We start from the raw sequence: 26,161 nt of genomic DNA on the forward strand, positions 1-26,161 counted from the left end.
ATTTTGACCCCTTTGCAATCTTGCATGCCGAATTTCCTCAGTACATTCTTGAGGTATTTCTCCTGAGATATGAATATGCCATTGCGCTGTTGACGAATTTGAAGACCTAAGAAGAATTTCAATTCTCCCATCATAGACATTTGATATTCTTCACTCATCATATAGGCAAATTCATCACTGTAACGTTGGTCAGTACAGCCAAAGATAATATCATCAACATAAATTTGGCACACAAACAGTTCACCATCATAGGATTTAGTGAAAAGAGTAGGGTCAAGTTGTAAGTGCATCTAGTGCCCCTTAGTTATTTTGGTGTATTGAAGACTTATAGGTTAAGGGACTAATGTGTTTATGAGTGTACATAGGTCTATAAGTCTATGAGGAGTTTGATATTTACAGAGAAAGTCGACCCCTAAAAATGAAGTTCTTCGACTGAAGATTTTGGATTTCTGAAGACTTTTTGAAGACTTTGAAAGTGAAGAAATTGGTGTGACCTTGAAGACTTGGTATTCATTCGAGGAACATGAAGCGTGAAGACTTTTGTTTTTGTAGTTACATTTTCTCTTTCTTGAGTCATAGGAAACACCGTACTGTTAAAGGGGGTCGAGGAAATACTAAGGAAAAATTTCCATGTGATGCTCAACTCAAAATCCTACACCTACCAATCCCTTCGAGTGAAGCCATTGGGAATCTCATACAGTTCAGTCATATTCTTCAGTGACAGAGACGAAGTTCTTCTGGTCTCTGAGAAATTTGTTCTGACTGAGGAGTTATGAATTCGCCAGTGCGGATTGCCTACACAGTGAGGAACATGATAGCCCTGAGGAATTTGAGTCTCAAATTTCCGACCGTTGCTGTGCTATGCGCCATCTGTCCCAAAATATCTACCCACCTAACGGTCATATTATTGAAGGGCATTTATGTCTTATCATGTCGGGCTGCTCCCTAGGCTATAAATAGCTGCCCCCTACAACCACTAGCTGGTTGGCTACTCCGAGAGAAACTGACACTTGTCATTTGAGAGCATCCCATCCTCCAAGGACTTTGAGCGAAAATCATCAAGTGAGGAAAACCCAAACCCAAACACCTACAAACCCAAAGTGATTGAGCATCACTGAAGAAATAGATCCTGCATGGATCCGACGCTTGTTAGCTTTGAAAACTGTGCTTCTTCCAGACGGTTAGACGTCATGGTCTAGAGCATCCAAGAGGAATTGTGGATCGCCGAGTGACCGAGTTTGTGAAGGTTCGGAAGTCACCTGAAGACTTACCACGAGTGATTGGGCGAGGTCTGTGTGACCTTAGCTCAAGGAGAATACGGTGAGGACTGTGTGCCCTCAGGTTTAAATACCTAGCCGCTCCAACCAGATGTACAACTGAGACAGCAGTTGGAACTGGTCTACCATATCATTGTCTTCATCAAGCCCTCAACTCTTTCATTTCCTCATAACTGTGTTGTGTGCTTGTCATATCTGTGTTTGAAGACTTTGATTGAAGACTTTCTCAATTTCCTCAGTTCAATTTCTTCAGTCTGTTTGTCTTCATCCTGTGTTATCCTGTGATTACGCTTTCTGTACTCTGTGCTTGTCTTCATTTCATCATGATGACCATGCTTGTGTTCTGTTATGTTTACTTCTGAGTACTTATTCCGCTGCAAGTAGTTCTTCGCTAAGGAATTTCCTCACCCGCAAATTCCTCAGTGAAAAATTCATAAAAATCGCCTATTCACCCCCTCTAGTCGATATAACGCACTTTCAATTGGTATAAGAGCTGAGTACTCCCTTGTTCTGTGTGATTTTGGTTTAACCGCTTGGAGTTTTAGTTATGTCGACCACAGGAATGAAGACTGTGTCATGCCCCATCTTTGACGGTCACGAGTACCAAGTGGAAGGCCATGATGAAGAAGCGCCTCATGGCGATGAACAGCAAACTATGGACCGTCACTGAGATTGGTCTTACCGATCTGTGCAAGATGGCGGAAACTGATGACATTCACAAGTACACTCTTCTCAACCTCACGACGAAGGACGTCATCTGCTCCTGTCTGTCTCAAAATCAGTTCAGGAACATCATGCATCTCGATCATGCGAAGCTTATCTGGGACCGTCTCTCTGAGGTCTATGAAGGTCATCGAACCCGTCATGATCCTTGGTTTGAGGACTTCAAGGAATCTCTCAAAGCGATGACATTCGAACCAGAATCATCATCCTCTTCATCATGCCTTATGGCAAAAAGTGCTGAGGTAACTGAATGCTACCTATCCAAGTCTAGTGATGATGAATCTGGTGATGAATTTGGACCCAACTATGTCAAACTTGCTTCCCTTGCCACTAAACAACAAAGAGCTTTGGAAAAAGTTCAATACATGCTAAATAGGAGCGATGATATGTTGGGTGAAGAAATGGATCAGTCAAAAGCTTTGGTTGAAAGTCTTCAGAGACTTCATACGAAGTATGACACCCTTCAAGATCAACATAACACTCTCTTATCTGATCATGGAAAGCCTTATTATGAATTTCTTAAAAGAAAGCAAGATCTTGAAAAGCTAAGAGTGAGTTATGAAGATCTTCAGAAGGGGCGCGATTCATTACTTGCTCAACAAATCAGCGCTTCTCAGGAAGAATTTGTTCCTCCATGTTTGAAATGCACGTGAATCTGCTAATTCTTCACCTGAATGTTCAAATGCTTCTAGTGTTACAAATTCTTCACCTGTCTCTGCTATCACTAATTCCTCATCTGAGGACATTGCTAGTATCACTGACGATGCAGGGCTGAAGTAATTGTACATGACAGGCATGTACAAAAGTCTCAAAGGGCATCAGACTCTTTGTGATGTGCTTAAAAAGCAGATCCTCAATAGGAACCCTAGGAAAGAGGGTATTGCCTTTGAGAGGAAACTCAATGCTGATGGTACATATTGGAAGCCTGAGCAGTACCCCAAAACCTCATGGGTTGCTGCAAAGGGACCTCCAGTTGATCCATCCAATTTATCTGGCTTTACATGTGAATCTTCTCATTCTTCTGATGAGTCATTTGACTCCAACTATAAACTGTTCAAAAATCAGAATGGTGAAGTATTTGCTAGATATATTGGCACTAACTGCAGGAATGGTTCCCCTATGAAGAAAATCTAGGTTCCCAAAAGGTGCCTTGAAAGTCTCCAGGTGAATGTCCTCATGACACCACCTGTGAAGAATAGGAACCCCAGATCAAATTCTTCATATGGACCAAATTCTTCATATGGATCCAAATCCTCATATAGACCAAATTTTTCACGTGGATCAAATTCCTCAAAAGGATCAAAGTACTCATATGATCATCATCGTGCTAACAACTCTGTTTCGCAGGGAAGAGCTAAGGGCTATGAATATGAGCATTATTCTTCTAATCATTATGTTCACAAGTCCTCGAAGAATTTATCTGCTTATTCATATGCTTACCCTAACTCCTCTTATGTGAAACGAAATAGATTGGCTTCTATGCCACCTTTCTCGTATGGAGCTCACAGAGTGATGAACTCTTTGCCACCCCTTCAGATGTGGGTGGTGAAGAAAAAGAACTAATCTCTTCTGCAGGGTCAGGTCTCCAAACGTGCTTAAACGTCTGAAGAATTTGCTGGAGACCTGAGATTGCCTGAAAGGACGCAGGCTAATCATGAAGAAATGAACTTTCATTTCTCACGTCCTCATACTACTTTATCTGTTCTATTACTTGATGAAATTGATCTGATGAATTGATGTCATATTCTTCACTGATGAAGTATATGAGTTCGTAAACTGCACCAATTCATCTGCAGGATGATCAACCCAAAGCCACTGAGTGGGTCCTCGATAGTGGATGTACAAATCACATGACTGGTGACAAGAATCTATTGATGGATGCTCCCTTATCACCATCTCATCTGAAGCATATCATCTTCGCTGACAAAGGCAAAAGTCAGGTATTGGGTCTAGGTAAGGTTGCGATCACAAAGGATCGACACATGGACAAAGTCATGCTTGTCGAGTCCTTAGGATACAACCTCATGTCTGTCTCAATGCTTTGTGATCTTGATATGGTTGTTGTCTTTGGCAAGTATCGTTGTGTTGTGGTTATGGAAGCTGACAATTCCAAAGTCTTCGAAGGCTTTAGGAGAGGAGACTTGTATATTGTTGATTTCTCTACAGGATCGCAACCAGCCGTGTGCCTGCTTGCAAAAGCTTCAGAAGGCTGGCTATGGCATCGACGACTTGCTCATGCAGGCATGAGGAATTTGCACACGCTTGCGAAGAAGAAGCATGTCATTGGCATTGAAAATGTTAAATTCCTCAAGGATCACTTATGTGGAGCCTGTGAAGCTGGGAAGATGACAAAGGCTAAGCATCCAGCAAAGACTATCATGACTACTACTCGACCATTCGAATTGCTTCACATGGACCTCTTTGGTCCTAATCATTACTCAACAGTCACAAATCATGCATCTCTCTATGGCTTTGTTATTGTTGATGATTACTCTCGTTACACATGGGTACACATTGTTACTTACAAACATGAAGTGCAGGAAGTCTTCAAACAATTTTCCTCGAGGGCTTCAACCAACTTTGGTGTGAAGATCAAGCACATCAGAAGTGATAATGGAACTGAGTTCAAGAATTCTGGTCTTGATGACTATCTTGATGAACTTGGTATTACTCATGAGTTATCTGCTCCTTATACTCCTCAGCAGAATGGCGTCGTGGAGCGCAAGAACAGGACTCTTGTTGACATGGCTCGCACTATGCTTGATGAGTACAAGATGCCTCGTGACTTCTGGATTGAGGCAATTTATACTGCATGCCACATCATCAACAGGGTATATCTTCACAAATTCTTCAAGAAGACTGCCTATGAACTCCTCACTGACAAGAAACCCAATGTGAGTTATTTCAAAGTCTTCAGTGCTAAATGTTGGATTAGAGATCCTCATCACAACTCTAAATTTGCACCGAAAGCACATGAAGGTTTTATGCTTGGTTACGGAAAGGACTCGCACACCTACAGAGTCTTCAACAACGTTCTTCACAAGGTTGTTGAAACTGTAGATGTGCGGTTCGATGAAACTAATGGCTCGCACAGAGAGCACCTACCTTCTGTGATAGATGAACCAGCTCCTGAGGAAACCATCAAGTTCAAGGCTACCAAGGATGTCATTCCTACCGAAGAATCTGCTGAAGAATTCTTTCCAGAACATGAAGAATGTCGAGCTAATGCACCTGAAGAAAATGCTAAAGAAAATGGTGTTCAAGAAAATGCTGATCAAATTCCTCGACGACAACCAGCTCATCCTCGCGTTGCAAAAGAAGTGCAAGTTGAAAATATCATCGATGACATTGAAGCACCAGGTCCTCTCACACGCTCAAAAGCTTCACATTTATCTAACTTTTGTGGGCACTATGCTTTTGTATCTATCACAGAGCCCACTAAGGTAGATGAAGCATTTCTGGAGCCTGAGTGGATTCAGGCCATGCAAGAAGAATTACATCAGTTCGAGCTCAACAACGTCTGGGAACTGGTTAAACGTCCAGATCCTCGCAAGCACAATATCATTGGCACAAAGTGGATCTACCGCAACAAGCAACATGAAAATGGCCTTGTGGTGAGGAATAAGGCACGGCTTGTAGCTCAAGGCTACACATAGGTTGAAGGAATTGATTTCGATGAAACTTTTGCACCTGTTGCTAGACTTGAGGCTATTCGCATATTAGTTGCTCATGCTAACCATCATGATATCACTTTATATCAAATGGATGTGAAAAGTGCATTCCTCAATGGTAAGCTTGAGGAAGAAGTATATGTTGCTCAACCCCCAGGTTTTGAAAATCCAAAGAATCCCGACAAAGTCTTCAGACTTAATAAGGCCCTCTATGGCCTCAAGCAGGCCCCTCGGGCGTGGTATGATACTTTGAAGGAATTCCTCATGAAGAAAGGCTTCAAAACCGGTTCACTCGACCCTACTCTTTTCACTAAATCTTATGATCGTGAACTGTTTGTGTGCCAAATATATGTTGATGATATTATCTTTGGCTGTACTGACCAACGTTATAGTGATGAATTTGCCTATATGATGAGTGAAGAATATCAAATGTCTATGATGGGAGAGTTCAAATTCTTCTTAGGCCTTCAAATTCGTCAACAACGCAATGGCATATTCATATCTCAGGAGAAATACCTCAAGGATGTACTGAGGAAATTCGGCATGCAAGATTGCAAAGGCGTCAAAATTCCTATGCCCACAAATGGCCATCTGTGCACTGATGAAAATGGTATTGACTTCGATCATAAGGTATACCGCTCCACGATTGGTTCTTTATTGTACTTATGTGCATCTAGGCCAGATATAATGCTTAGTGTTTGCGTGTGTGCCCGATTTCAAGCTACACCGAAGGAATCACACCATAAGGCTGTGTAGCATATTCTTCGATATCTAGCTCACACACCAACACTTGGATTATGGTACCCCAAGGGCTCGGCTTTTGATCTCATTGGATATTCTGACTCTGACTATGCTGGTGATCGTGTGGACCGCAAGTCAACATCTGGCACATGCCATTTCCTCGGACGATCTTTGGTCTGTTGGTCCTCGAAGAAACAGAACTGCGTATCACTGTCTACTGCTGAAGCTGAGTACATTGCTGCTGGTTCTTGATGTGCTCAATTGCTGTGGATGAAGCAAACTCTCAAGGACTAAGGCATCAACATGAAGAATGTGCCTCTCTTCTGTGACAATGAGAGTGCCATCAAGATTGCTCACTACCCAGTTCAGCACTCGAAGACAAAGCACATTCAATTCGTCATCATTTTCTTCGTGATCATGTGTTGAAGGGCGACATTTCTATTGAGCATGTGAAGACTGAAGAACACTTGGCCGATATCCTCACAAAGCCCTTGGATGAGAAGAGATTTAGCAAGTTGTAGTGTGAGCTAAATATCTTAGAATCTTCGAATGTTCTTTGAAAAGGACACTCATCCTAACACTTATGCAAAATTGATGAATTAGATGTGCAACACATGAAGAAACATTTTTCCTCAATCTATGAAGAATAACACTCTAAGTGTGAAGAAATTAACGAAGAATTTGATTCTTAGAACCCTACGACAATTGTACGCGGCGTCTGAAATCATCATTCTTATACGGTGGGTCACGCCACCACCAAAAGTTGAAAATCTTCAATTTGAGTTTTTCCTCAGTCTTTTGAAATTCCTCAGTTGTTCATTTTCTTCAACTTTGCATTGCCTTCACTGTTTCCGTCGTTTTTCTTCATTGGCTATATATATATATATATATATATATATATATATATATATATATATATATGAGTTTATCTCCTCTACAGCATTCACCTATGGCTAATTCTTCAAGTTGTTTTTTTCTGCTAAGTGAATGTGATCGGACCCTTCCTCCTCTATGCTAAACTCAACCCAATTTATTCACAAATTCTTCATATGCGTTCTATTTGAAACTCGTTGAAAATCTTCACTGTGTCCTTGTCAGCTGAAGAATTTGCGAACGCAACGTTAGAACTTATCTTATCCAAAATTTTCGGTTTTGCCGCTCAAACCGTTCCGCATCCCACGAAATACTTATCCATTCACCCACAATCGCACACGATCTCCACTTCTCAGTACGTGGGTGACACATGTCAAGCGAATGAGAAGGGTCAGGGGCACGTTCGTCCAAAATCTTCGGGCAAACAGTTTTTCACCGTGGCTATAAATACCCCCCTTCCCTTCCTCACTTCCTTTACTCCGCTCGACCTCTCTCCAGCTCGAGCTTCAAAAACCCTAGCGCCGCCGCTACTTCATCGTCGCCGGTGAGGAAGAGCTTCACTGCCTCAACCTCGTCGCCGTCGTACTCGCGCCGGCCGCGGAAATCTTCACTCCGCCACCGACGTAGCCTCTTCCTCCGCCGAGTTAGGGCGTGGAAAATCTACACAGACGAACTTCTCATCTCTACATCCCAGTTCGTCGTGTTCTTCGTTCAGGGTAATTAAAAGTTACTTTTACTGCCCTCCTTGATTCAAATGATTTCTACAAAATATTCAAAGGTGTTTTTCTTCAAATCCTCACACACTAAACACCTCACATGTCATCTGTTCTTGACTCATTTTCCTAAGCAATAATTTTTCTTCAAGATTCCTCAATTGTGTGGATCTTCGATCTATACAACTCTGGAACCTAAGACAAAGAATACTTAGTGAAATTCTTCAAGACTCACCTGGTCAAATTCCTCAAACTTGTTCTTTTTACAAAAACTTCTGAGAACGCATATGACCTCTCCAAATTCCTCGCAACTATACTCTGTTCACAGGTACTCATGTCCGCTGCTGAATCACGAGGTTCTCATCAACTTAACTCATTTGCAGCGTTCCTCGAAGAAAAGTTGCATACTTCTTCAGAGAATTCAATTGTTCAAATTCCTCAACTGAAGAAAATGGCTGACGGTAAGAAGCCACAGAAAGGAGGAAAGAGGCCTGAAGTCAGCACTGCCTTTGAGATCCCTGATGATATGTACAAAGACTATTGCACTCCTGATGAGGCCAAGTTTGGTAAGGAGGACAAGAATTAGCGCAAGGTGCGCATACAGAGGATAGAGAGGAGATGGGGAAGGGTGTGGAGGGAGTACATATATGTTACTCCTAAATACATGGAGAAATTCGCACTCAATCCTCCATGCCCAAGACCTCAATTGGCACCTGGCCAAGAAGCGGATCCCACCAGCCTCAAGCGCGGTGAGGACTATCCTGATGAATGGGCCAAGTGCCAGGCCAAGCTGGCTAGACAAGCCAGAGAAGCAGTGAGGAAATTCAATGAAGACTCTGCTGCTGCTGCTGCCGCTAAGGCCTCTGTCAAGCCGAAGAAATCCATGGCAAAGAAGCCCGCGCACAAGCCAAGTGCTTCGCCATCAATGTCCTCAAGGCCAAGTTCCTCAGCTATGCCCTCACGACCAGAATCCTCAAAGCCCTCACGGCCAATTCCTCACGCTGCTCCTCCTCCTCCAAAGTCCTCAGCTGCTCCAACCAAGTCCTCAGCACCTGTGCATCTTGCCACATGCCAAAGGACTACAGGCATCTCTATTACCTCAGGAGCTTCTGCTAGTTCCTCAGCTGCACCAAATTCTTCAACGGGACCCTCTCTGCTGAAGACAAAGACCACTGCTGGACGAGGTTCTCGCCAAAGTCCTCACAAGAAGCAGGTCGCCTTCCAAGTGCCGTTTGAAGAAGACGAAGCTGATGATGATGAACTTGCAGAAATCATCAGAGATAGGAAAGTCAGGGCCGCTAGAGCCAAGGGCACAAATGTGCCACTGCTTTTGGATCCAAAGTTGATCCTCGACTACATTGATCTCTGGCACAAGGACCCAAACACTCCTATGCCTGATTTCAAGTTGACTCCTGGCCAAAGTCATATGCTGATTGCCTTCATCCAAGAAGAGAAATGGAAGTATGAGAAGGCCAGGCAGATCAAGAAAGCGCAGTACATGAAGGAGAAATTCCTGAAGAACAACGTTGTCTCTATGACAACTGATGAACTTGTGAAGATCCAGTCTGAAATCAAAGTCCTCAGCGATGATTTCAATGCTTACTATGCTGATTGGCAAGGAGCCAAGGTAAGGTTTGTAAAACTGACTGAAAAGTTCACCTCCAATGTTGCAGCCCCATTGCAACAAGAAATTCCTCAGGCTGAAGCATCTTCTCAGCCAACTGAAGAACATGCCAGCACCGCTGATGACATTCAGGCTGCTGAAGAAAATGTGAGTTCCAGGGCTGATGGCTGCATTACAGCCGCTGATGAAATTGCCAGGGCATCCACTAGTGGTGCGCCTGAAGAAAATGAAGAGGTCAGGGCAACTGCATCAGTTGTGCCTGAAGAAAATCAACCAAATTCCTCCGCTCCTCCTGCGCCTACACCAACTCCAATTCTTCCATCTGCATCAGATGCAAAGAAGACCAAGGCTGCAGAGCATGCAACAGTGAAGAAAAGGAAGGCATCAACTTCATCAGATTCTTCAGCTCCGAAGAAGATGAAGTCTTTGACCAGCTCGTTTGCGAATCCAATTGATGCTATTCCTGTTTCCACCATGCCATCAAAGGAAATCGTCCCTTTTGATGAAGAATACGTGATCCCTAGCGGATCTGATGAAGAAACTCCTTCTACTGCTACGTCAGAGCAGATGGATGAAGAAATTGAAGTGGATGAAATCCCTTCAACTCCAGCTGTTTCCTCGCCTATGCCTCAGTTTACTGCTGAAGAGGCCGGTGTTGAAGAAATGGAAGATGAAGATGTGGACATTGGTTGTACCACACCTGTGCTGAATGATGACTTTTGGGAAAGTCAGTACCCCAACTCTCCACTCTTCACACCATTGCAACAAATTCCTCAGTCCCAACAACTACAGTTCAAATGGGATCTGATGAACCTCATGCCACACCGTCTGTCCATGAAGAAATTCCAGCCACTAGTGCTGAAGAAAATGTAAATGAAGAATTGAAGACCCAGGCTGTTACTGGAGTAGAAGTTGAAATTCCTCAGCCTAGAGAACCTGAGATTGCGATTCCTGAGGTGATAATGCAATTGACTGATACTCCTCAGCCCAAGCCAAAGGATCCATTCTCAAAGAAGGAGAAATTCAAGGCTGATGATTTCTTCGGCGAGCACGTGTTCTTCACTGACTACAATCCCTACGGTTCTGCTCGTCTTAGAAGGAAGCGCTTCTGGACCGCCAGCCAGGCCAACTTCTATTCTTCACTGCTCTTCAACAAGGACAAAGTCTTAGACCATGAGCATATTCCTCATGTGGACATGGAATCACTGCCATGCTTCACACCTGTCCTCAGTGTGCTTCATGACACAGGCCTCCTCAACTTTTGCACAGACATAGTTGATTGGAATGAAGAACTCATTCTTCAATTCTACGCAACATTGCACATCACAGGAGATGCTGACGATGTGAACTCCTGGGTTTTGGACTGGATGACGGAAAACACTCACTACAAAGCACCGGCCTCTGAATTACTTCACGCCCTGCCCATCAGTCCTCCACCTGAAGGAGCTCGTTGCATGTACCAAGAGCCTGAGCTTACTGATCACTAACCTGGTCAAGCCTCAAGGACAAAATTCCTCGTGAAGGAATTGGAGTATGTACCAAGAACAGTCTATCGCATTCTGACGAAGACTATGAGTCCAATCAAAGGCCACGACTCATCTGATGAGGAAATTGTTGGCATCATGAAGAATCTGGTATTCAACATCATTCATGGCATTCCTGTCAATTATCATGATTTCTTCATGAGGACTCTGGCAAATGTTGCTCTTTCACCGTTTGAGCTGAAGCCTTATGCACCTTGGATTATGACATTCCTCAGGACAAGGTCTTCACTCAACTACAAAGCTGATTTTCAGAATCACCTCACCTACTTGCCCCCGATTTAAGTCCTCAAGCGGACCTATTCCTCAGCTGACGAAAAGGGCAAGGCACCACCTGTTATAGATGAAGGCATTCGTCAATTGGATGGTCAATTTCGCAAGGTTGCATCTTATTCCACCAATGATGACTTTGCCACTCATGATTCTGCTGCCCATGCCTCCAAGACAAATCCTCAAGCTACTGCTCCTCGTGTGATGACTGACCGTGAGCTTCTGCTAAGTCTTCACCAGAAGGTGGATTGAAACCTTAAATGGGTTAAGCGTCAGTTTGGTTCAATTCTTCACAACATGACTGCTACACATAATACAGTGAAGAAAAACCATTACTACCTCCATGAAGTCTTCAATTGCACCTGGGCTATTCTGTCACATGTATATGGTGAAGAAGAACTGAAGAACATGGGTCTCAAGGAAGCTTTTGACTGGTCTGCACCTCCACCGAAGAAATACAAGAAGGTCAAGGTTCCTTCCTTGGTGGCCAGCTCATATTTTTCATCACGCGACACCGACGAGCATGAAGACTTGGACGACACAGCGGCAGGCCCTACTACGACAAATGACCCCAACAACTCTGGCGCTCCTTCATCAACTTGATATTCTTCAGGGGCGTTAGTCCTCATTTTCGATCCTTTTGGTCATTCAATGACAAAGGGGGAGAAATTTGAGTTAGTCTTCAAGCGGGTCTATCTTATATGGGCATTTTTTTGCTAAGTTACAACTCTCGTTCTTCTGAGACTTTGCTGGATCGAGTTGTAAACTTAAACTCTATGGTGGCCTGATACTTTTGCTGTGATTTTCTGCATGCTTATTCCTCGTTAATGTTATTGCACGCATGCTGAATTACATCAGTCACCATATTTCATCATGCATTTCAAATTCTTCATATATTATGTCAAATGTGTGTATGAATTACAAGATATAGGGGGAGATCTCCATGATTCAACTCTTCAAGTGTGCATTGCTTCGAAAGAAAATTCCTCACTATGCACATCTTCAGAGGGATTTCTTCTATATCTTGCAATCAAATTCCTCAATATCAGTATTTATACTTCATATGTTTATCCCCGTTGAAAACTTAACCTATATTGTCATCAATCACCAAAAAGGGGGAGATTGTAAGTGCATCTAGTGCCCCTTAGTGATTTTGGTGTATTGAAGACTTATAGGTTAAGGGACTAATGTGTTTATGAGTGTACATAGGTCTATAAGTCTTTGAGGAGTTTGATATTTACAGAGAAAGTCGACCCCTAAAAATGAAGTTCTTCGACTGAAGACTTTGGATTTCTGAAGACTTTGAAAGTGAAGAAATTGGTGTGACCTTGAAGACTTGGTATTCATTCGAGGAACATGAAGCGTGAAGACTTTTGTTTTCGTAGTTTCATTTTCTCTTTCTTGAGTCATAGGAAACACCGTACTGTTAAAGGGGGTCGAGGAAATACTAAGGAAATTTTTTGATGTGATGCTCAACTCAAAATCCTACACCTACCAATCCCTTCGAGTGAAGCCATTAGAAATCTCATACAGTTCAGTCATATTCTTCAGTGATAGAGACGAAGTTCTTCTGGTCTCTGAGGAATTTGTTCTGACTGAGGAGTTAGGAATTCGCCAGTGCGGATTTCCTACACAGTGAGGAACATGATAGGCCTGAGGAATTTGAGTCTCAAATTTCCGACCGTTGCTGTGCTATGCGCCAGCTGTTCCAAAATATCTACCCACCTAACGGTCATATTATTGAAGGGCATTTATGTCTTATCATGTCGGGCTGCTCCCTAGGCTATAAATAGCCGCCCCCTACAACCACTAGCTGGTTGGCTGCTCCGAGAGAAACTGACACTTGTCATTTGAGAGCATCCCATCCTCCGAGGACTTTGAGCGAAAATCATCAAGTGAGGAAAACCCAAACCCAAACACCTACAAACCCAAAGTGATTGAGCATCACTGAAGAGATAGATCCTGCGTGGATCCGACGCTTGTTACCTTTGAAGACTGTGCTTCTTCCAGATGGTTAGACATCATGGTCTAGAGCATCCAAGAGGAATTGTGGATCGCCGAGTGACCGAGTTTGTGAAGGTTCGGAAGTCACCTGAAGACTTACCACGAGTGATTGGGCGAGGTCTGTGTGACCTTAGCTCAAGGAGAATACGGTGAGGACCGTGTGTCCTCAGGTTTAAATACCTAGCCACTCCAACCAGATGTACAACTGAGACAGCAGTTGGAACTGGTCTACCAAATCACTGTCTTCATCAATCCTACTGGTTCTATTTCCTCAACTCTTTCATTTCCTCATAACTATGTTGTCTGCTTGTCATATCTGTGTTTGAAGACTTTGACTGAAGACTTTCTCAATTTCCTCAGTTCAATTTCTTTAGTCTGTTTGTCTTCATCCTGTGTTATCCAGTGATTACGCTTTCTGTACTTTGTGCTTGTCTTCATTTCATCATCATGACCATGCTTGTGTTCTGTTATGTTTACTTCTGAGTACTTATTCCGCTGCAAGTAGTTCTTCACTAAGGAATTTCCTCACCCGCAAATTCCTTAGTGAAGAATTCATAAAAATAGCCTATTCACCCCCCTCTAGTCGATATAACGCACTTTCACAAGTGAACCGGGTTTGAAGCCTTTCTTCATGTGAATTCCTTCAAAGTATCATACCACGCCCGAGGGGCCTGCTTGAGGCCATAGAGGGCCATATTGAGCCTGAAGACTTTGTCAGGATGCTTTGGATCTTCAAAACCTGGGGGTTGAGCTACATATACTTCTTCCTTACCATTGAGTAATGCACTTTTCACATCCATTTGATATAAAGTGATATCATGATGGTTAGCATAGGCAAGTAATATGCGAATAGCCTCAAGTCTAGCAGCAGGTGCAAAAGTTTCATCAAAATCGATTCCTTCAACCTGTGTGTAGCCTTGAGCTACAAGCCGTGCCTTATTCCTCACCACAAGGCCATTTTCATCTTGCTTGTTGCGATAGATCCACTTTGTGCCAATGATATTGTGCTTCCGAGGGATCTGGACGTTTGACCAGTTCCCAGACGTTGTTGAGCTCGAATTGATGTAATTCTTCTTGCATAGCTTGAATCCACTCAGGCTCCAGAAATGCTTCATCTACCTTAGTGGGCTCTGTAATAGAGACGAAAGCAAAGTGCCCACAAAAGTTAGATAAATGTGAAGCTTTAGAGCGTGTGAGAGGACCTGGTGCTTCAATGTCATCAATGATTCTCTCAATTTGCACTTCGTTTGCAACGTGAGGATGAGCGGGTCGTCGTCGAGGAATTTGATCAGCATTTTCTTCAGCACCATTTTCTTCAGCATCATTTTCTTCAGGTGCATCAGCTCGACGTTCTTCACGATCTGGAATGAATTCTTCAGCAAATTCTTCGGTAGGAATGACATCCTCAGTAGCCTTGAAGTTGATAGTTTCCTCAGGTGCTGGTTCATCTATCACAGGAGGCAGGTGCTCTCTTTGCGAGCCATTAGTTTCATCAAACCGCACATCTACAGTTTCAACAACTTTGTGGTGGACGTTGTTGAAGACTCTGTAGGTGTGCGAGTCCTTTCCGTAACCAAGCATAAAACCCTCATGTGCTTTCGGTGCAAATTTAGAGTTGTGATGAGGATCTCTAATCCAACATTTAGCATCGAAGACTTTGAAATAACTCACATTGGGTTTCTTGTCAACGAGGAGTTCATAGGCAGTCTTCTTGAAGAATTTGTGAAGATATACTCTGTTGATGATGTGGCACGTAGTATAAATTGCCTCAATCCAGAAGTGACGAGGCGTCTTGTACTCATCAAGCATAGTGCGAGCCATCTCAACAAGAGTCCTATTCTTGTGCTCCACGACGCCATTCTGCTGAGGAGTATAAGGAGCAGATAACTCATGAGTAATACCAAGTTCATCAAGATAGTCATCAAGACCAGAGTTCTTGAACTCAGTTCCATTGTCACTCCTGGTGTGCTTGATCTTCACACCAAAGTTGGTTGAAGCCCTCGAGGAAAATCGTTTGAAGACTTCCTGCACTTCATGTTTGTAAGTAACAATATGCACCCATGTGTAACGAGAGTAATCATCAACAATAACAAAGCCATATATAGATGCATCATTTGTAACCGCTGAGTAGTGATTAGGACCAAAAAGATCCATGTGAAGCAATTCAAATGGTTGAGTAGTAGTCATGATAGTGCTTGGCCTTGGTCATCTTTCCAACTTCACAGGCTCCGCATAAGTGATCCTTGAGGAATTTGACATTCTCAATGCCAGTGACATGCTTCTTCTTCGCAAGCGTGTGCAAATTCCTCATGCCTGCATGACCAAGTCGTCGATGCCATAGCCAGCCTTCTGAAGCTTTTGCAAGTAGGCATACGGCTGGTTGTGGTCCTGTAGAGAAATCAACAATATACATATCTCCTCTCCTAAAGCCTTCGAAGACTTTGGAATGGTCAGCTTCCATGATCACAACACAACGATACTTACCAAAGACAACAACCATATCAAGATCACAAAGCATTGAGACAGACGTGAGGTTGTATCCTAAGGACTCGACAAGCATGACTTTGTCCATGTGCCGATCCTTTGAGATAGCAACCTTACCTAGACCTAATACCTGACTTTTGCCTTTTTCAGCGAAGATGATAAGCTTTAGATGCGATGGAGATAAGGGAGCATCCATCAATAGATTCTTGTCACCAGTCATGTGATTTGTACATCCACTATCGAGGACCCACTCATTGGCTTTGGGTTGATCATCCTGCAGATGAATTAGTGCAGCTTACGAACTCATATACTTCATCAATGAAGAATATGCCATCAGTTCATCAAATCAATTTCATCAAGCAATAGAACAGATAAAGCAGTATGAGGACGTGAGAAATGAAAGTTCATTTCTTCATGATTAGCCTGCGTCCTTTCAGACACTTTTCAGGTCTCCAGCAAATTCTTCAGACGTTTTAGCATGTTTGGAGACCTGACCCTGCATAAGAGATTAGTTCTTTTTCTTCACCACCCACATCTGAAGGGGTGGCAAAGAGTTCATCATTCTGCGAGCTCCATATGAGAAAGGTGGCATAGAAGCCAGTCCATTTCGTTTCACATAAGAAGGGTTAGGATAAGCATATGAATAAGCAGAGAAATTCTTCGAGGACTTATGAACATAATGGTTAGAAGAGTAATGCTCATAATCATAGCCCTTAGCCCTTCCCTGCGAAACAGAGGTGTTAGCACGATGATGATCATATGAGGACTTTGATCCTTTTGAGGAATTTGATCCACGTGAGGAATTTGGTCCGTATGAGGACTTGGATCCATATGAAGAATTTGGTCCATATGAAGAATTTGATCTGGGGTTCCTATTCTTCACTGGTGGTGTCATGAGGACATTCACCTGAAGATTTTCAAGGCACCTTTTGGGAACCCAGATTTTCTTCATAGGGGAACCGTTCCTGTAGTTAGTGCCAACATATCTAGCAAATACTTCACCATTCTGATTTTTGAACAGTTTATAGTTGGAGTCAAACGACTCATCAGAAGAATGAGGAGATTCACATGTAAAGCCAGATAAACTGGATGGATCAACTGGAGGTCCCTTTGCAGCAACCCATGAGGTTTTGGGGTACTGCTCAGGCTTCCAATATGTACCATCAGCATTGAGTTTCCTCTCAAAGGCAATACCCTCTTTCCTAGGGTTCCTGTTGAGGATCTGCTTTTTAAGCACATCACAAAGAGTCTGATGCCCTTTGAGGCTTTTGTACATGCCTGTCATGTACAATTCCTTCAGCCCTGCATCATCAGTGATACTAGCAATGTTCTCAGATGAGGAATTAGTGATAGCAGAGACAGTTGAAGAATTTGTAGCATTAGAAGCATTTGAACATTCAGGTGAAGAATTAGCAGATTCACGTTCAATGCATTTCAAACATGGAGGACCAAATTCTTCCTGAGAAGCGCTGATTTGTTGAGCAAGTAATGAATCGCGCACCTTGTGAAGATCTTCATAACTCACTTTTAGCTTTTCAAGATCTTGCTTTCTTTGAAGAAATTCATAAGAAATCTTCTCATGATCAGATAAGAGAGTGTTATGATGACCTTGAAGGTTGTCAAACCTAGACTGAAGTCTCTGAAGATTTCCAGTCAAGGTTTTAGTGCGATCCATTTCTTCACCCAACATATCATCACTTTTGTCTAGCATGTTTTGAACCTTTTCAAAAGCCTTTTGTTGTTTCACAGCAATCTTCGCAAGTTTAGAGTAACTGGGCTTGAGGTTTTCATCAGATTCATTCTCACTTGATTCAGAGGAGGTATATTTGAGTACCTTGCCACCCTTTGCCATGAAGCAATAGGTGGGAGCGTAGTCATCATTGCCTTCATCAGCCTTGTTGGTGGAGCCATTTTCTTCAGAGTTGAAGATAGACTTGCTGACGAATGCAGTAGCGAGAGCTAGACTCGCCACACTAGACTTGGACTCCTTAGATGCCTCCTCTTCCTCATGTTCCTCAGATTCAGCCTCAAAGTCCATTTCCTTGCCAATGAATGCCCGAGCCTTCTTGGAGCTGCTCTTCTTGTGAGATGAAGACTTTGAAGATTTTGATGATAGATACTTTGAAGATTTCTTGTTCTTCTTCGCGTCATCAGAACTATACTCCTTGTATATCTTCTTCTTTGATTCCTTTTCCCACTGAGGACAATCTTGAATTTAGTGAACAGGTTTCTTGCATTTGTGGCATAGCCTCTTCTTGTAGTCACTGGATGAGGAATCATTGCTCCTTGAAGATTTTCTAAAGCGACCACGTCTTGAGAACCTTTGGAATTTCTTCACGAGCAGTGCTACCTCCTGGCCCAGTTCTTCAGGATCATCAAGGCTACTACCTGAATCTTCACCTTCAGATTCAGAGACGACCTTGGCCTTCAGGGCACGTGATCTGCCATAGCTCGAACCATAGAGATCTCTCTTCTCAGCAAGCTGGAACTCATGAATATTTAGCCTCTCGAGGATATCAGCGGGATCAAGTGACTTGTAATCAGCACGTTCTTGTATCATCAGTGCCAGAGTATCAAATGAGGAATCAAGCGATCTCAGCAATTTGTTCACCACCTCATGGTCGGTGATGTCAGTGGCACCAAGTGCTTGAAGCTCATTTGAGATGTCAGTGAGGCGATCGAAGGCTTGTTGAACATTTTCATTGTCGAGTCTTTTGAAGCGGTTGAAGAGATTGCGAAGAACGTCAACTCGAGAGTCACACTGTGTTGAGACTCCTTCATTGACTTTGGATAGCCTATCCCAGATAAGCTTGGCAGTTTCCAAAGCACTCACTCTTCCATAATGCCCTTTGCTCAGATGGCCACATATGATGATCTTCGCTTGGGAGTCGAGTTGCTTGAATCTCTTCACATCAGTAGAATTCAGTGAAGGTGTGACTGAGGGAACACCATTTTTCACAACATACCAGAGATCGTTATCAATTGCCTCAAGATGCATTCGCATCTCATTCTTCCAGTAGGGGTAGTCCGTCCCATCGAAGATAGGACACCCATCAGAGACCTTGATCATACCCGCGGTCGACATAACTAAAACTCCAGGCGGTTAAACCCAAATCACACAGAACAAGGGAGTACGTTGCTCTGATACCAATTGAAAGTGCGTTATATCGACTAGAGGGGGGGTGAATAGGCGACTTTTATGAATTCTTCACTGCGGAATTTCAGGGTGAGGAAATTCCTGAGCAAAGAACTACTTGCAGCGGAATAAGTACTCAGTAGTAATCATAACAGAACACAAGCATGGTCATCATGATGAAATGAAGACAAGCACAGAGTACAGAAAGCGTAAACACAGGATAACACAGGATGAAGACAAACAGACTGAGGAAATTGCACTGAGGAAATTGAGAAAGTCTTCAGTCAAAGTCTTCAAACACAGATAGGAACAAGTGCACAACACAATAATGAGGAAATGAAAGAGTTTAGGAAATAGAACCAGTAAGCTTGGTGAAGACAATGATTTGGTAGACCAGTTCCAACTGCTGTCTCAGTTGTACATCTGGTTGGAGCGGCTAGGTATTTAAACCCGAGGACACACAGTCCTCACCGTATTCTCCTTGAGCTAAGGTCACACAGACCTCGCCCAATCACTCATGGTAAGTCTTCAGGTGACTTCCAAACCTTCACAGACTCGGTCACTCGACGATCCACAATTCCTCTTGGATGCTCTAGACCATGACGCCTAACCGTCTAGAAGAAGCACAGTCTTCAAAGGTAACAAGCGTCGGATCTACGCAAGATCAATCTCTTCAGTGATGCTCAATCAATTTGGGTTTGTAGGTGTTTGGGTTTGGGTTTTCCTCACTCGATGATTTTCGCTCAAAGTCCTCGGAGGATGGGATGCTCTCAAATGACAAGTGTTAGTTTCTCTCGGAGCAGCCAACCAGCTAGTGGTTGTAGGGGGTGGCTATTTATAACCAAGGGAGCAGCCCGACATGATAAGACATAAATGCCATTCAATGATATGACCGTTAGGTGGGTAGATATTTTGGGACAGCTGGCGCGTAGCACAACATCGGTCGGATATTTGAGGCTCAAATTCCTCAAGGCTATCATGTTCCTCACTGTGTAGGCAATTCGCACTGGCGAATTCCTAACTCCTCAGTCAGAACAAATTCCTCTGAGACCAGAAGAACTTTGTCTCTATCACTGAAGAATATGACTGAACTGTATGAGATTTCCAATGGCTTCACTCGAAGGGATTGGTATGTGTAGGATTTTGAGTTGAGCATCACATGGAAATTTTTCCTTAGTATTTCCTCGACCCCCTTTAATAGTACGGTGTTTCCTATGACTCAAGAAAGAGAAAATGAAACTACGAAAACAAAAGTCTTCATGCTTCATGTTCCTCGAATGGATACCTAGTCTTCAAGGTCACACCAATTTCTTCACTTTCAAAGTCTTCAGAAAGTCTTTAGAAATCCAAAGTCTTCAGACGAAGAACTTCATTTCTAGGGGTCGACTTTCTCTGTAAATATCAAACTCCTCATAGACTTAAAGACCTGTGTACACTCACAAATGCATTAGTCCCTTAACCTATAAGTCTTCGATACACCAAAATCACTAAGGGGCACTAGATGCACTTACAACTTTGGCTTTCTGAAGACTTTGAAAGTGAAGAAATTGATGTGACTGTGAAGACACTATATTCATGCGAGGAATATGAAGTGTGAAGACCTTTGTTTTCGTAGTTTCGTTTTTCTCTTTTTTGAGTCATAGGAAACACCATACTGTTAAAGGGGGTCGAGGAAAAACTAAGGAAAAGTTTCCAAGTGATGCTCATCTCAAAATCCTACACCTACCAATCCTTTCGAGTGAAGCCATTGGAAATCTCATGTAGTTCAGTCAATTTCTTCAGTGACAGAGATGAAGATCTTCTGGTCTTTGAGGAATTTGTTCTGACTGAGGAGTTAGGAACTCGCCAGTGCGGATTGCCTACAAGTGAGGAACATGATAGCCCTGAGGAATTTGTGAGCTTTAATTTTCGACCGTTGCTGTGCTACGCGCCAGCTGTTCCAAAATATCTTCCCACCTAACGGTCATATCATTGAAGGGCATTTATGTCTTATCATGTCAGGCTGCTCCCTAGGCTATCAATAGCCGCCCCCTACAACCACTAGCTGGTTGGCTGCTCCAAGAGAAAATGACACTTGTCATTAAGAGCATCCCATCCTCCGAGGACTTTGAGCGAAAATCATCAAGTGAGGAAAACCCAAACTCAAACACCTACAAACCCAAAGTGATTGAGCATCACGGAAGAGATTGTTCCTGTGTGGATCCGACGCTTGTTACCTTTGAGGACTGTGCATCCTTTAGACGGTTAGGCGTCATGGTCTAGAGCATCCAAGAGGAAATTGTGGATCGCCGAGTGACTGAGTTTGTGAAGGTTTGGAAGTCACCTGAAAATTTACCACGAGTAATTGGGCGAGGTCTGTGTGACCTTAGCTCAAGGAGAATACGGCGAGGACTGTGTGTCCTCAGGTTTAAATACCTAGCCGCTCCAACCAGACGTACGGCTGTCACAACAGTTGGAACTGGTCTACCAAATCACTTTCTTCACCGAGCTACTGGTTCTATTTCCTCAACCCTTTCATTTCCTCATTACTGTGTTGTTGTTCTTGATCGTTACTGTTTGAAGACTTTGACTGAAGACTTTCTCAATTTCCTTAGTTCAATTTCTTCAGTCAGTTTGTCTTCAGCCTGCTTATCATGTGTTTACGCTACTTGTACTCTGTGCTTGTTTTCATTTCATCATGATGACTGTGCTACTGTTCTGTCATGCTTGCATCTGAGTACTTATTCCGCCGCTAGTCGTTCGTGACTTAGGAATTTCCTCACCCTGAAATTCCTCAGTGACGAATTTGTAAAAATCGCCTATTCACCCCCCCTCTAGTCGATATAACACACTTTCAATTGGTATCATAGTAAGGTACCCCCTTGTTCTGTGTGATTTTGGTTTAACCACCTGGAGTTTTAGTTATGTCGACTCCAGGTATGATCAAGGTCTCTGCTGGGTGTCCTACCTTCGATGGGACGGACTACCCCTACTGGAAGAATAAGACACGAATGCATCTTGAGGCAATTGACAACGATCTCTGGTATGTTGTGGAAAATGGTGTTCCCTCTGTCACTCCTACCATCAACATTGCTGACGTAAAGAGATTCAAGCAACTCGACTCTCAAGAGAAGAACATCATATGTGGTCATTTGAGCAAAGGGCAGTATGGCAAAGTGAGTGCTTTGGAGACAACTAAGCTTATCTGGGATAGGCTATCCAAGTTCAATGAAGGAGTCTCAACACAGTGTGACTCTCGAGTTGACGTTCTTTGCAATCTCTTCAACCGCTTCAAAAGACTTGACAATGAAAATGTTCAGCAAACCTTCGATCGCCTCACTGACATCTCAAATGAGCTTCAAGCGCTTGGTGCCACTGACATCACCGACCATGAGGTGGTGAAGAAATTGCTAAGATCGCTTGATTCCTCATTTGACACCCTTGCGCTGATGATACAAGAGCATGGAGACTACAAGTCACTTGATCCCGCTGATATCCTCGAGAGGCTAAACACTCATGAGTTCCAACTTGCTGAGAAGAGAGATCTCTATGGACCGAGCTATGGCAGATCACGCGCTCTGAAGGCCAAGGCAGTATCTGAATCTAAAGGTGAGGATTCTGGTAGCAGCCTTGGTGATCCTGAAGAACTAAACCAGGAGCTAGAAAAGCTCGTGAGGAAATTCCAGAAGTTCTCAAGGCATGGTCGCTTTGGCAAATCCTCAAGAAGTGATGACGTAAGATCAGATTCCTCATCCCGTGACTAGAAGAAGAGAACTTGCCACAAAAGCAAGAAACCTGGTCACTACATTCAAGATTGTCCTCTATGGGAAAAGGAATCAAAGAAGAAGAAATACAAGGATTACAGTTCTGATGACTTCAAAAAGGAAGAAGAAATATTCAAAGTCCTCATCATCAAAATCCTCGAAGTCTTCATCTCACAAGAAGAGCAACTCCAAAAAGGCTCGGGCATTCATTGGCAAGGAAATGGACTTTGAAGCTAAATCTGAGGAAAATGAGGAAGAGGAGGCATCTGAGGAGTCAGAATCTGGTGTGGCGAGCCTAGCCCTCGCTACTGCGTTCGTCAGCAAGTCCATCTTCAACTCTGAGGAGAATGGCTTCCCCAACAAGGCTGACGACGGCGATGATGGCTACGCTCCCACCTATTGCTTCATGGCAAAGGGTTCCAAGGTACTCAAATATCCCTCCTCTGAATCAAGTGAGGATGAATCTAATGAAAACCTCAAGCCTAGCCACTCTAAACTTGCTAAGATTGCTGTGAAGCAACAAAAGGCTTTTGAAAATGTTCAAAATATGCTAGACAAAAGTGATGACCTGTTGGGTGAAGAAATGAATCGCACTCAAACCTTGACTGATAATCTTCAGAGACTTCAGTCCAAGTTTGATAACCTTCAGAGTCATCATAACACTCTCTTATCTGATCATGAGAAGCTTTCTTATGAATTTATTCAAAGAAAGCAAGATCTTGAGAAGCTAAGGGAGAGTTATGAAGATCTTCAGAAGGAACGTGATTCATTGCTTACTCAGCAGATCAGTGCCGCTCAAGAGGAATTCATTCCACCATGTTTGAAATGCATTGAACGTGAATCTGCTAATTCTTCACCTGAAAGTTCAAATGCTTCTATTGCTGCAAATTCTTCAACTGTCTCTGCTATCACAAATTCCTCATCTAAGGATGCTACTAGTATCAGTGACAATGCAGGGCTGAAGGAATTGTATGTGACAGGCATGTACAAAAGCCTCAAAGGGCATCAGGCTCTTTGTGATGTGCTTAAAAAGCAGATCCTCACCAGGAACCCTAGGAAAGAGGGTATTTCCTTTGAGAGGAAACTCAATGCTGATGGAACATATTGGAAGCCTGAGCAGTATCCCAAAACCTCATGGGTTGCTGCAAAGGGACCTCCAGTAGATCCATCTACTTTATCTGGCTTTACATGTGAATCTTCATATTCTTCTGATGAGTCATTTGACTCCAACTATAAGTTGTTCAAAAATTAGAATGGTGAAGTATTTGCTAGATATGTTGGCACTAACTGCAGGAACGGTCCCCCTATGAAGAAAATCTGGGTTCCCAAAAGATACCTTGAAAGTCTTCAGGTGAATGTCATCATGACACCACCTGTGAAGAACAGGAACCCCAGATCAAATTCTTCATATGGACCAAATTCTTCATATGGATCCAAGTCTTCATATGGACCAAATTCTTCATATGGATCAAAGTCCTCATATGAACATCATCGTGCTAACACTTCTGTTTCGCAGGGAAGATCTAAGGGCCATGAATATGTGCATTATTCTTCAAACCATTATGTTCATAAGTCCTCAAAGAATTTCTCTGCTTATTCATATGCTTACCCTAACCCCTCTTATGTGAAACAAAGTGGACTGGCATCTATGCCACCTTTCTGTTATGGAGCTTGCAGAATGATGAACTCTTTGCCACCCCTCCAGATGTGGGTGGTGAAGAAAAAGAACTAATCTCTTATGCAGGGTCAGGTCTCCAGACAAACTTAATCGTCTGAAGAATTTGCTGGAGGCCTGAATATGCTTGAAAGGACGCAAACTAATCATGAAGAAATGAATTTTCATTTCTCACGTCCTCATACCGCTATCTGTTTTATTGCTTGATGAAATTGATCTGATGAATTTGATGTCATATTCTTCACTGATGAAGTATATGAAGGAAATATGCCCTAGAGGCGATAATAAAGTTGTTATTTATATTTCCTTATATCATGATAAATGTTTATTATTCATGCTAGAATTGTATTAACCGGAAACTTAGTACATGTGTGAATACATAGACAAACAGAGTGTCACTAGTATGCCTCTACTTGACTAGCTCGTTGAATCAACGATGGTTAAGTTTCCTAGCCATAGACATGAGTTGTCATTTGATTAAGGGAATCACATCATTAGAGAATGATGTGATTGACTTGACCCATTCCGTTAGCTTAGCACTTGATCATTTAATATATTACTATTGCTTTCTTCATGACTTATACATGTTCCTATAACTATGAGATTATGCAACTCCCGAATACCGGAGGAACACTTTGTGTGCTATCAAACATCACAACGTAACTGGGTGATTATAAAGCTGCTCTACAGGTGTTTCCGATGGTACTTGTTGAGTTGGCTTAGATTGAGATTAGGATTTGTCACTCCGATTGTCGGAGAGGTATCTCTGGGCCCTCTCGATAATGCACATCACTATAAGCCTTGCAAGCAATGTGACTAATGAGTTAGTTGTTGGATGATGCATTACGGTACGAGTAAAGAGACTTACCGGTAACGAGATTGAACTAGGTATTGAGATACCGACGATCGAATCTCTTGCAAGTAACATACCGATGACAAAGGGAACAACGTATGTTGTTATGCGGTTTGACCGATAAAGATCTTCGTAGGATATGTGGAAGCCAATATGAACATCCAGCTTCCACTATTGGTTATTGACCGGAGACGTGTCTCGGTCATGCCTACATAGTTCTCGAACCCGTAGGGTCCGCACGCTTAACGTTCGATGACGATCGGTATTATGAGTTTATGTGTTTTGATGTACCGAAGATAGTTCGGAGTCCCGGATGTGATCATGGACATGACGAGGAGTCTCGAAATGGTCAAGACATAAAGATTGATATATTGGATGACTATATTCGGACACCGGATGAGTTCCGGGGGTCATCGGATAATTATCATAGTGCCGGGGGGTTATCGGAACACCCGGTGGAACTATTAGGCCTACATGGGCCATAGGGAAGAGGGGAGGCAGCCCACAAGGGGCGGCTGCGCCCCTCCCTATAGGGAGTCCGAATTGGACTAGGGAGGGGGGCGCGCCCCCCTTTCCTTCTCCTCTCCCTCTCCTTCCTTCCCCCTTCCTCCTCCTAGTTGGACTAGGAAAGGGGGAGTCCTACTCCTACTAGGAGGAGGACTCCTCCCCTCCTTGGCGCGCCCCAAGGGCCGGCCGGCCACCCCCCTTGCTCCTTTATATAGGGGGCAGGGGGCACCCTAGAACACACAAGTTGATCATTGATCTCTTAGCCGTGTGCGGTGCCCCCCTCCACCATAATCCACCTCGGTCATATCGTTGCAGTGCTTAGGCGA

This window comes from Triticum aestivum, chromosome 4D, assembly GCF_018294505.1.
Source record: "Triticum aestivum cultivar Chinese Spring chromosome 4D, IWGSC CS RefSeq v2.1, whole genome shotgun sequence".
NCBI classification, from domain to species: Eukaryota; Viridiplantae; Streptophyta; class Magnoliopsida; order Poales; family Poaceae; genus Triticum; species Triticum aestivum.